This window comes from Peromyscus maniculatus, chromosome 20 (assembly GCF_049852395.1).
Source record: "Peromyscus maniculatus bairdii isolate BWxNUB_F1_BW_parent chromosome 20, HU_Pman_BW_mat_3.1, whole genome shotgun sequence".
NCBI classification, from domain to species: Eukaryota; Metazoa; Chordata; class Mammalia; order Rodentia; family Cricetidae; genus Peromyscus; species Peromyscus maniculatus.
Genome location: NC_134871.1, coordinates 13,791,201 through 13,805,157, shown reverse-complemented (window position 1 = coordinate 13,805,157; position 13,957 = coordinate 13,791,201).

The window sequence follows — 13,957 nt, the reverse complement described above, 5'->3', positions numbered from 1 at the left end:
GAATTCACATAGTAAAGGAAGAAACCTAACTCCTCCAAGTTGTCTCTGACCTCCACTCATGCACTACATCACAGCACATGCATAATTAAAAAGCTAGTTAACAAAGTGGAAATCTGGTATTTGTAATAAAGTCACTATTTGTTAAACTATTTTGCATGATGAGGCAGAAATGTCTATGGCAGTGCAGTACTCAAAGTCTCTTTGATAGAGTCTTGTCTTCCTAGTCTTGCTCATTCTTGTGAATAACTCATTATGGTTAAGAAAAAACCTTCTCTGTGAGGGATGTCAAATATAAAGTACCCCTAAACTCTTTCCTTGTCTTTAAATTTAATTCTCATCACTTTATCCTGACTGTGTCATTATTTAGAAGCGTGCAAGACATACCATACAAATAATAGATTATTTTCCAAATAATTAACTGATAAAGGTTTCCAAAGTCATACAAATACTTAACCTATGAGTCTTATTACCAAGCTCAAAGGAAATAACATCAGACTCTATACTTCCATAAGACAGACACAAGTAAATAACTATGAACTTTTATACCACCTTCTGGTATTTAGAAGGAATTCAAACTTGTTTCTTAGTTGTTGAGGTTGTTGTTTACTCTTTGGTAACCCAAAAGGAGCTTCTTTGAGAAATTAACCTTAGCAGTGTATACACATACATACAAATTATATGTAAATCTTAGTTATGAAAAATACCAGTGATACAAAATACAGTAGTCATCTTTATTGTTTTGTGTTTAACTAATTTATATATGTGCATGCATAAACTACAAGGAAATACGAATAGGTTACATAATTATCCAGACTCCAGCTGAGTGAGCTTTGAACTATCTGTTCGGAATGCTGTCCATTAATTTGAAATAGAAGACTCTTTTGATTTTTGTGGCCTAATGGAGTAAGTATATGAGATTTTAGAAATCACTTAAAATAAAACAGCCAGAATCCGGCAAATTCCATCAATGGGTATTCTTTTGTAACATACATTATGCTAATCACTAGGGGTACTGAGATTAAGTTCTGATATAGTTTATGGAAATATTTTGCACACCACATTTGTAATGTTAGCTTCCTGATTTTATGTGATAACTCAACAGCTAAAGAGAATTAATATGTAACTAGGACAACAAGAATACAATGATTGTCTAGGTTAAGAGAAATGTAAACCCAATTATTTCAAATAGCCAATTCTGAAATTTTTGAAGTTGAAGACATTTTATAACTGTTTGCTTAAAGTTGTGTCGGGGGAAATAAGAGATTTAGTGGGTAAAGTGCTTGCTGTATATGCTTGAGGTTTTCAGGTCAGATCCTGAGAAACCCAGTATATGCTGGCTATGGTTGAATGTGTCCGTAACATCAGTGGTTAGGGGATGAAAACAGATGGATACCATGGTTCACTGACCAGCATGTATAGCCAAACCAGTGAGTTACAGGTTCAGTGAGATATTTTCTCAAAAAATAAGGCACTGCATGGCTAGGGAACCCTTTTGATAGAACTCACAATACTCACTAGATAAATATAATTTAAAAACCATTTATGATTCAATCTTACTCTACTCAAAATATCCTTCCCTTAGAACACAAGTGGCAATAAATGTTGATATGGATGTCATGAAAGTGGAACTCCTGCACATTGTTGATGGGTGTATACACTAGTGTGTGGGTGTGTATACTAGTGAGCCACTGTGGAAAGTAGCATGGAGATTTCTCAAAAAATAAAAAGTGAACTACTATATGACTATCTATACCATTTCTGGTCATATGATGAACAGACATTTATCCCGCTAGAGAGATACATTTATTTTATGTTCATTGTTGCTCTAGTCACAATAGCAATGGAATGGACTGAAACTACTTGAATGGGGGGAATATAGTACACATGCAGAATGGAATATTGTTCAGCTGTAAAGCAATATGAAATCATATAATTTTAAGGTAACTGGATGATAATGGGAGAATTTATAAGTGAGTAATTCAGCTCAATTATGAAAAATGTCATATGATTTTTGTCTTATGTTGATCCTAGCTTGAGGTGTTCTGTTTTGTATGTTTAATATTGAACACTAAAAGAAAAAAATGGTGAAAGAGGCCCTTGTATGAAGATATGTTAAGAGGGGAATGGAGAAATAGCAGATTGTAGGTAAATCCAAAGCAGAGAGGTGTAATACTGTGGACATAACCACTTAAACAGGGAAAGGCACAGAAGTATTGGACAAACAAGGAAACCGAGTTGGGAGTTAAAACCATTTAAGGCTGTATGAAAAGCCATATGGAAGCATACTGTCTCCAAAATCAATTTAAAAAATATTATAGGGCATATAACATTCATGAAATTAAAGAAGAAAGGGGATATATGGATTAAATACTAATCTGGAATGTAAAAGAGGGATGAGAAAGAAAAAAGTAGTGGGCATTTTAACCAAAACTAAGGCTGTATAGAAAAGTTTTATGGAAGCCTGGTTGTTAATAATCTAACTTCACAATACAATTTATAAATAGAAGATCGAGTTTAGATGGATATAACCCACATACATGGACAATGTTGCTCCTAGAATATATGTATTGTTAAATAAAAATCATAGAGCAAGACATCTCTACAAATCAGAGGCCAGGGAGGACCCAGAAGTCTCAAAGCAGTACAAAATATTATCATTGTCATTTGTTACATGGTAAGACTGTGTTGATGAAGAAAGCACACACTTTAGCTGAAGAATATTTAGAAACCTAACTCAAACAAACTAGGAAACTTCCATCTGTAGAGGTCAGAATGAGCTTTTTGTAGGCTCCTGGGGGGGTATATAAATTAGTGATCTTACCTAATGCCGGGCTCTGAAAACTGCAGTACTGACTCACCAGTCTAGATGTGCCTATTGGTGCAATGGAGATATGACTCTAATAATTTACAAGCCCCTATTGAATCTGAGGCCTGCACCACAGGCATGGATTTCATGTCTGGTACTCTGGTCAAAGCCCATGGCTGGGAAGGTTATGTGTCTTAGAGCAGATCCTGTTATTATTATTTTGATAAATAGTCTGTTGTCAAATTGCCTTCTAGAATTTATGCTTTTCTGCACAGACTTGGCATGCTGTCATTCTTCACCAGAGAAGTTGCTTCTTCTAGCAATCAGTTAAGAAATGTGTAACTGGGGTAGGGGACAGCTGGAGAGATGGCTCAGTGGTTAAGAGCAGTGCCTGCTCTTCCAGAGGTCCCGAGTTCAACTCCCAGCAACCACATTGTGGCTCATAACCATCTCTGGTGGGATCTGGTGCCCTCTTCTGGCATAAAGTTTTACATGCAAATAAAGTACTCATATACATAAATAAATAATAATTTTTTTTTTTTAAAGACAGAAATGTGTAACTGACCGATGTGTTGAGAATGAGACGATTGAAATCTTGGCTACAAATGGCATATCCATATTGGCCTCACCTTCAAGCATCAGGAAATATCATTGAACAGGAAGAAAGAATGTAAAAGGGACACAACGGTAGTTCCAGCAAACACTGTTTTCTGATCATGAAATGTCTGTTGCACTTGTGAACTTAGCATCTGTGGTAGCCATCACAGAACCTGCATACAATCAAGTCAGCTAAATGTCTTCTGTAGATGGGTAGATAATCTTCAAGCCTCACTCCTGACTGAGGAACTATTGACAATTGAGAGTTTGTAAAGAGGTAGAATCTCTCTTTTTTGAGCATGTAATTAATGATAGGATGCTCATGCTCCTGTGAATTGTCCTTTATTCATGCACATATTAGCTGCACAAGCTGGACTGGACTTGCTGGGCTGTACACACACACACACACACACACACACACACACACCACCACCACCACCACCACCAACAACAACAACAACAACAACAACAACAAATGAAACAACATGGAGGTTGGAGGAGGACATTTTAAAGAAGATGTGTGGAGAGTTGGAGCAAGGAAATGGGGAAAATTTAGATCCTGTTTTAACTGTAAACATAAGTGAAATTCTCAAGAAAAAAGAAATATATCATCGTCCTTTACCATACATTTGCTTTTAGATTGTTTACCTTGTTTACATGAAGCCTTAGTCCTTAGGTTATTTAGGTAGATAAGACTTACAGATTTATAGTCACCTGTGCTTATCTTCTCTATAGTTACATTAGTTAGGTTATCTAGATTTACAGATACACAGGTCAGATGGACAGGTAATCTTCAAACACTTCATAGACCTAGAGAATATGGCATTTAAATAACTTAGAATTCTGTTGACGTGAGAAACAATTGCTCCTGGCAGCACCAACTTGATCCCAAGAGAATGTTGGGCTTCTAAGACATTTCCAGTTGGAAGTTTGTTTTCTTGGCACAAAATGGCCTATTGGGCAAAGAACTGCCCTTGCCTCAACTGCTGACAATACAAATGCTGTCCTTCTGGACAAGTGGGACACACAAAAAAAGTGACTTCTGAACTCCGCCAAGACAGGTAAGATGGTCTTTCAGAATTCCTGCTTCGGAAAATGGCCTGTCAGAAACTCTAGGCTTGTAGACAATTTGAATGCACTAACAATGCTGAGAAACATTAGGTTGACTGTCCAGGCTGCCAGCTGTCTCTGTCTATTCTTGGAAGATTTCCGAAAGTTGCTTGCATCCATCCATTTCTCAGGTACCATTATATTCCTTCTCAGGTCTTTGATGGGATTGAAGACTAGCAGTTATAGTTACAACATATATATATATATATATATATATATATATATATATATAATCTTAGAACATATTAAGTATTAGATTCAGGTTCTTTAGGATAGGACATCTTTTGGAATGATCTTTGTAACATGCCATTTACCTACATTCTAGACTTCCCTGGATTTTAGTATGTGTTTCTTGCTTGATATTGTTCGCATTGGTTGTAGTTCCATCTTATCTAGGTCATTAACCCTCTTTACCCCTGGACAGTATTTGATATCCTTTCCTTTTATATAGTCTTGTATTAGGTTAGAATCTTCTTATTTAGACAAAAGGGGGAGATGTAATGGGTAACCATTCCAACCTTGATCTGGAAGTTCCAAACCCCATTGAGTCTTTGGTAACTGTCATGCCTACAAGGCAGGGCCAAGGGAGGACCCTTAAGACTGTAGATCTGGATGCGCCATCTCTCTTGGTTCCTAGACCCTGGACTCTGGAGGTAGACCGGGCAGAATTCTCCGGAGAACACCGCCGGACTGCACCATGCCTTTCCTAGACCCTGCAACCTACCTATCCCTTCATTTGTAAGTTACGCCACTAAATAAACCTTCCTTTTAACTGTGTGGAGTAGCCTTAATAATTTCATCAATATCGTGATCCATTCTGACCACGATAACATAACACATAATTCTGACCACATAACAGGTGTCATCACTGTTCTACCAGTGAAAGTAAAATGAAGCCACAAGGAAACAAAAAAAAATTAGATTAACATTTTGAATGTAAAGAATATTTGTCTTTCTGAGGAGTCCAGTCGAAAAGAGAGAAGAGGGATTTTATGAGCAAAGAACATCAAGATCATGATGGGGAAACTTACAGAGACAATTGAACCAAGCTAGTGGGAACTCATGAACTTTAGACCAACAGCTGTGGAGACTCCATGGTACTGGACTAGGCCCTCTGCATAAGTGAGACAGTTGTGTAGCTTAGTCTGCTTAAGGGGCCCTCTGGAAGTAGTATCAGAATCTATCCCTGGTGCGTGAGCTGGCTTTTTGGAGCCCACTACCTATGGTGGGACACCTCTTACAGCCTTCATGTAGGAGGAAGGGCTTGGTGCTGCTTCAACCAAATGTACCTGGCTTTGCTGACTCCCAATGGCCTTACCTTTTCAGAAGAGGGAATGGGGACTGGGTTGGGTGGGTGGAAGGCTGAGGGATGGGAGGAGGGAAGAGAGGGGGATCTGTGGTCGGTATGTAAAATGAATAAAAAATTTCTTAATAAAAATAGAATGTTTAAAAAAAAAGAAAGTAAAGAATGAGCTGTGACTACACTTATGCCTTTCTTATGGGTATAAGCTCAGCCACTATCTTAGTATTTATGCTAACCATGAAAGAAATGTTTCAAAATAGTGAAATATATTAAGAATTTCAAAACTTGTCTGTAGGCACAAATGTTATCACAGCAGTGAAAGTCTTTGAAAACATAGTGATTAGCAATAAAATTGCAAACAGACTCCAATTAAAGTGTGTAATAACTTTTACTCTCACTTGTGAATAGAGAAAAATAATAGCATTATTTTCAGCAGAATAGAAGGGATCATAATAATTTTGCAGCATCATGTTAAAATTGATGTAACACTTGAAAATCTCTCTTATTATATATGAGAAAATGGAACGTAATCTCTACTGATTTGTGACCATAAAATTCAAGAAATAAATCATTCCCTCTATGATAAATAGTGTTACTGTGAAATCATTTTTTTTTGTTTTAGTAAAAGGGAGTGACTCTGAACTATTGACATCTTGACAGCTTTCTAAATTTGTTTGCAGAGGAAAGAAGAAATATAACAAATATGCAAGCAGAGTTTCCATCCTCTCCACAGACCTTAATAACATCTTTGTAACACTCTAGCATTTGATTTTCTTTATCTAGGCCATGGAACTTTGAAATTCTGGTGCTGAAATATATATATTTCAACATATATATTATTGTCAAATGAATATCATAGAGGTCATTATTTGCATTACTTCCTTTAAATAAAATTGTGTGTGTTTTCATTTTATTTGACTGTCTGTGCTGCATTTATATAGGATCACATGGTTGTTTGTCTTTCAATTAAATAACATTAGGGCCCTATTTACCAACATAAGTGATGAGATTCAGCAATCATCCTCATGAAGAAAAGCGTACAGTACATTTGGCATGGGACATTGCTCATTTTTAGTTTTGAGTGCAGACATAATTTTACATTTTACTAACATGTATGTAGAAATTGTTAGACTAAACAGTAAACTAACTCATTATAAATATTCAAGGTCACTTTCTCTTTTTAAAAAGTCTAACAGCGTCATTAATTGTTATCTGCTGATGTGGAAAAGGACTTAGGGAAAAAATTACTGCTTAAAGATGGGTAGTTCATCTGACAGAAGTCCTATTTAACAACAGCCTAAACAGCAGTAGATATAAATCAGTAAATTAAATCTTATTAAAGCCTAAGTGCTTTTCCTGTAATAAAATTCATATTGCAATGCTTACTGCATATCTCAACAATATTAAAATAATTAAAATGCTGTAGTATGCCATAATTTTATAAGTATTTGACTCATTAATTCTGACAGATTTGTATAATCCAGGTCACAATTTTCTTTCAAGTCTCTGCATGATTACCTTGGCGATGACATTATCTTAATGTAAACAACACTATAATGGAAAAAATATTACTATTTAATGATAATTTAGGAAAGTAGAAAATCAGTTCAAATTACAAGCAAATAAACAATATTTATAATAAATACCTATCAACATCAGGATTATGGTAAAATTAAAAGATTAATTAAAATCTGGAGAGGGAATAATGGTTATATTGCAATTGAGATAGCTTTTACAAATAAAGTAGGAAACAAGGCAAAGATGTGTGATCATGATGGAACAAAAATTGGCTCTTAAAAAAGAGGAAAGAGACATATACATATTGATATAGAATACCTACAGTTATATTTAAATCTGTTTCTCAGTGTTCCCCCATGTTCTGTACCTTGATTTTCATATCTTTTTTTTTTTTAAATTAATTCATGGTTTGCAGAAATCTCTGATCAGACACAAACAGACAAACAAACAAGCAAAAATCCATAGGCAATTTTCTGATACAAATGTAAACACACGAGCTTCCTGGTCACTTCAATTCCTGTAAGTCAGTGAGGTTCTGTGGCAGTGACGATGGAAGAATAATCTGTAATATGCCAGCAGGGAATTGGAGCATCAGGGGGGGACCGTCTCTGAATCCCTGTGGCAGTTTAACAGCCATGAAGCTACTGGATAATATTTACTTATAAAAGTAAATTTGAATGGAGCAATTACCTCCTCAACCTAGCAGTCATTTGAATTAAGTATAGAAGATAAGCAGAATGTAAAATATTTTGTATCATATATATGTAATATATTTCTAAACATCAAGTATAATTAAACTACTAAGTAATATTTATATGTGATTTTAATTAAGATTTTAACTAACAAAGAAAATTATCAGATTGTCAGCCATAAAAATATCTACAGGTTAGTATAATATTTAAATATGAAGAGTTCTATTCCTGTAAATCTACCATAGAAGGGTTTGAAAAGTAGTTAAATATATGCATATGAAAATATTAATGTAGAAATTTAATTTAAATTTTCTAATGAAAATTGGTTAACTAAGGAATAAAGTTCCTTGATATTGTAGTACAAAAAATAATGGACTTAAAATTAGTAAGACTTATTGGTTGATAACACTTCTTTGGGAAACCCATATTTATTTTGTTTAAGAGATATTATTGGAGAAATTTATGCAAGTACATGTTCTATTTTTTTAAATGTAGTCCACATCCACTCATCTTCAATTCCTTACTATTTTCTCCATATAACCTCAAGTGTTTATAAATGTTCTGTGTCCAATTATTGTTGTCTCTATTTGCATGGGTATAGGACCATATATATGCACTGAACAATGGATATTGCTCCTAGGCTGCTTGCCTCTTAAAAACTCAATCTAGCTCTCCCCAACATTCATCAATTGCCAAAAGCTCCTCAGCTAAGAGTGGAATTTCACAATCCATCCTCTATACATATTGAGACTTTGACTTCTTCTTGTGTAGATCTTCTGTATTCAGTCGCAGACAATATAAATTCATAGGTGCATTAATCCTGTCATGTCTCACAAATGTATTTTTATTATTGGCTTCCTTAATCTCTTACACTTACAGTCTTTTTTCTCCCTCTTCCATGATGATCCATGACTTTTTGGCAGTGAGGGTTAAGGGCATGGTAATTATCTCATTTTCTTTCATATATGGAATGTAAATTTGAATATATATGCATATATATGTATTATATACACACATACACGCATGTGTATGTTTGTTTGTGTGTGTGTGTGTGTGTGTGTGTGTGTGTGTGTGTGTGTGTGTTATATAAAACTAGAAACAGGATCATATAAATATAGGAAGCCTTTCTTCCCAAAGTTACTTTGGCCATGATGTTTTTTTGCAGCCACAATAACCATAACTAAGGCAGGAGCCAACAAAAGGGGTTTCATTGGATGTGGATAACAATGTGAGTAGGAATAAATAAGAACAAAGTATATTGACACATAAGTAATAAAATATAATGAAATCCATTAGTGTTTTTTGGTTTTCATTTTTTATTGAAGACAGATTCTTCTTTCATACACTATATTCTGACCAGTTTTCCCTCCCTCCACCCATCCCAGCTCCCCTCATGTCCCCTTTTCCCAAGATCTACTCTCCCTCCATTTTTGTTCAGAAAAGAGCAGGCATCCAAGGCATGACATCTAAACAGGACAAAAGAAGACACTTTAAGACAAAGTAAAAACCCTTATATGGAGGCTGGACAAGGCAAACCAACAGAAGGAAAAGAGTGCTAGGAGCTAGCTCCCACTGTTATGAGTCCCACAAAAACACCAAGCTAACCACTGCAAACATATATGCAGAGGACTTGGTGCAGAATCATTCAGGCACCTTGCTTGCTGTTTCAGTCTCTGTGAGTTCTTAAGAACCCTACTTAGTTTATTCAGTGGGCCATGTTCTCCTGGTGTCCAACATCCCTCTGACTCTTAAAATCTTTTCTCCCCCTCTTCAGTGGAATTCCCTACCTCCAAGGGTTTGGACTCAATGGAAACTTCCAATTTAGACTCGGCATAATGTCTGGTTGTTGGTCTCTGTAGCCATTTGTAGCCAGAGGGAACCTCTCTGATGATGAGTAGATAAAGAACAAACTATGATTATAGCAAAATATCATTAGGAATCATTTCCTTGATTTTCTTTTCATTTTATTTTTACTTTTTTGCAAGTTGTGTTTGTTACTACCCAAGGTCTCTTGGCCATCTTGTCTCTGTTTCCTAGCCAATCAGCTAACTCTCATGATGTGGGCCTCAAGTTAAAACAAACATTGACTGGCCACTCCCATAAGTTCAAAGCCTTACTGAGATTTTTCTTAACCCAATCCACCACACTCAATCTGAAGGTGAGTTCATAATCTGTCTCATCTCAACACACACATTTGAGATTCCTCCTATTGACTTTGAGCCCCAATCAGGGCAGAAGTTGTTTCTTCTCCTTTTCAAAGCCGTCCCTACTTTCTTGAATAAGGCAGCCTAGATTCACACACAACAACCCAGGAGAGCTAGCTACTGACCACCAGTGATCTAAAAAACTAATATTTGTATTTGTGTACCACTTCAGAGCAACATGGAACCTACACGGTGTTATTTGTAGTTATATGTCTTGATTTAAAAGTTTACTTCCTGTTTAATAAACTTTCAAGATTTTTTTTGTTTAAAAAATGAGTAAATAAATAATAAATAAAATAAACAATTACAAATAAATAATTTTAATTTAAAAATAATATGTCAAAAACAGAAAATGAGTGTAATTAAGCAACCCAGGAACTCCTGATCATTTATCAAATCAATATTTAAAAATATATACAGCTTTGAGTTGAACTAACTTTTTCCCTTTATGAAACTTCAATGGAAGAAGCCTACTTATACTTAGGATATGTATAACACTCTACCCTGTTGGTAACAGTGCAAACATTATGGAAATCAATACAGTATTACTTAGAAAATTGGGAATCTATATACCTCAAGACCCAGCTATACCACTCTTGGACATATACCTAAAGAATTCTCCAATCTACCACAGACATATGATCAATTATATTCATTGCAGCTTTATTCATAGCCAGGAACTGGAAATGACATAGATGCCCCTCAACCAAAGAATGGATAAAGAAAATGTGGTCCATTTACCCAGTGGAATATTACTCAATTACTCAGCTGTTCCAAAAATAAATTGACATCATGAAATTTTCAGGCAAATGAATGCAACTAGAAAAAAAATCCTGATGGAGATAACCCAGACAGAGAAAGACAAATATGGATGTATTCACTGGTAAGTGAATATTAGCTGTTAAGTAATCAATGGTGAAGCTGCATTCAAGACTTTTTAAATGAACATCATTCTTACTCTGGCATGCTATGTATTCATCAGTACAGTAAGTCTGTCCATATCAGGCTCAAAATGTTTGAATGTCATGACTTTGACAGTCTGTAAATTGTTAACCAGACAAACTAAGATGATATCAATGTTTCACTTGAACCTGTATACCTATAGCTTCTTTTAATCTCACCATCTCATCATAAAGCAAATTGAATTAATCTGCAGTTTGGTCTTGAATACAAGAAACATCAGGTCATATCTGCTGAGTTTTACAAGATAATTATAAACTCCTTCTTTGTGTAATTTGAAACATGTTAGTCACTTCTCTGGGTTTCAGCAATTAGTTGACCACCTATGATGTTCTATTAAAATCATGTCATTTTTCCTTCTCTCCCAGACTTCATATGCAAAAGCTCTAGTGCTTGGCTCCTTTGTTAATATTCATAGCATTACTGTCCATTGTCTTTTCTCCAAGCCGTGTATGCCTCTAAATATCCCAGGTTACTCTATCTTGCAATTTCTTTTGAGAGAACTTATTCCTACTTTATGGAAGAAGTTATATTTCCTCATTTAGAATTTGAAAATCGGTTATGGCCACCAAGATCATAAAACAATATATAAAAATATAAAATATACTTGGTAAAAAAGGTATATTATTTGATTTCTTAACCTTTTTCATTCCTGATTATAATTAGTCCCCTTTACATAATGCAATGATGCTTTTATTTTTATTTCATATATTTTCACTTCTTTTTGAAATAGAAAATTTAGATATACTTTAAAATATCTAATTTGATATTTTCCATATGCATTCTATTTTTTTTACTTTTTATTTTTGAGAATAAAATTTAATTACAAATTTTCGCCCTTCTTTTCCTCCTCCAAACTCTCCCATAAATGCTTCCTTGTTCTTTTTCAAATTAATTCTCTTTTTTCACCATTATTGCATACAAAAATGCATACACAGAGAGAGATATAGATACCTAATTATAATTTCTTCAGTTACTCACATTTATGTTTTATATTATGTATTGCAAATTGTTCAGTGTTACTTGTATGTATGTTTTCATGGCTGTCTCTTTCATGGCTGTCATGGGTACTGGACAACCAGTGAATGTGCTCCTTCGTAAGAAAGGCAGCTTCTCCTGTTCCCATTTTTCATCAGTTGCATACACTTTTTATGTAGAATTGAGGCCTCAGGGGATTTTCTCTATTTTTTTTTTTTTTTTTTAGTTAAAGGAAAAGTGTCGTCCAGAGCCCAGTGATGCTCCTGTCTCTCCGCATGCAGTGCTGAGGTCACAGACCACACCTAGCTTTTGTTATATATATGTGCTAGGGATCTGAACTCAGATCCTGTGCTAGAATAGCAAGCCATTTTACCTACAGAGCCATCTCTGCAGCCACATAAGAAATCATCTTAAATACAAATTTTTTAATAAGGACTTTAAACCTGCCAAGTGACTTAGCCAAATGTGCATTTTCATTTATCAAGAGGGATCATATAAGTTTAATGTCTTAAATTTATCAATGAGTCAACTAACCTTCTTTGACTTGACTATGTTCTACCACGGGCAATGTCATTTTTACTGGAGAATATCACCCCATGTAGCTTACTCCACCTTGTTTGTTTCAATTGAAAGAACCATCTCTCCGGAGGTCAGTCTTTGTATGCACAGCTGTTCAGCCCTTCTTTTGTCCTCACTCATATTGTTCATTCATTTTTCATCACTTCCCTTGGTATCTACAAGATTTATCCCTTTTGCTGCTTCATTATTTTTCTCTGCAGTGCCTGTGACTTTATGTACTTCCAGACTCTTACTGTCCTCAGATGCATACTTAGATATCTTCATTGTAATTAAAGTTATGCTTTGATGTCCTCATACTTTCATTTTCTACCACACCAAAGCAGACACTGAGTTGAACCATGAGTGTTCTTAGAGCAATGATGAAATGTGTTGCTCCTCTAAATGTCCTCTCATATTTCAGTTTAGTCTGTACAAACTATTGGCTACTATTGTTGAAAAAAATGATCACAATAAAAATAAAAATAAATCCCAGTGATGCTTTATATTATTCAGTTATGTATTGGTTTTCCTACTATGAATTTATTTATAACAATAAGGCTCGAAGGAAGTTCTTAAAATTTTTCAGTTTATTGATATTGATTGACCTATGCATAAGATAGACAACAACTGAAATTTGTAAGTATTATATAAGCCATTTAATATTTTATGTTATTACTTTAGAGTGGTTGTATTTTCTTCCCATTAAAATATCTGAAGGTCATATTAAACAAAAATATACTTAAATGTTTGTTTTTAAGTCTGAAAGAAGCAAACTATATATATGATCTTCTGGATGTGACAGGACTCAGGGGTGAGAAGAGGTCAAAGTTGGTACTGTGATTCTAAATAGAGGTATGTAATTCTGATTTTCAGATCACAAAATAAAATTGATTAGACATAGAATGAGAAGTAATATCATGATTAATCAGAAATTAATTTTGTTTTATTTATAATTTCATTGTTACAATGTAAGAAAAAACAGAACTATATTATGGAGAAAAAAAGCAAAAATTCAAGAACAGATGGATAATAATGAACCTAAGTTCTATGTAACATGAAATGGAACACTATATGGAAAAACATACATGTTCAAAGATGTGTATGAATGACAAGGGTTATGTTTTTATATAGCTGAATTAATGGTAATTAGAAAAATCAGTGGAGTAAAATTGGAAGAAATAGATCCTATTACATTAATAAAAATATGAAGGTATGTTAATTTGAGGTAGGA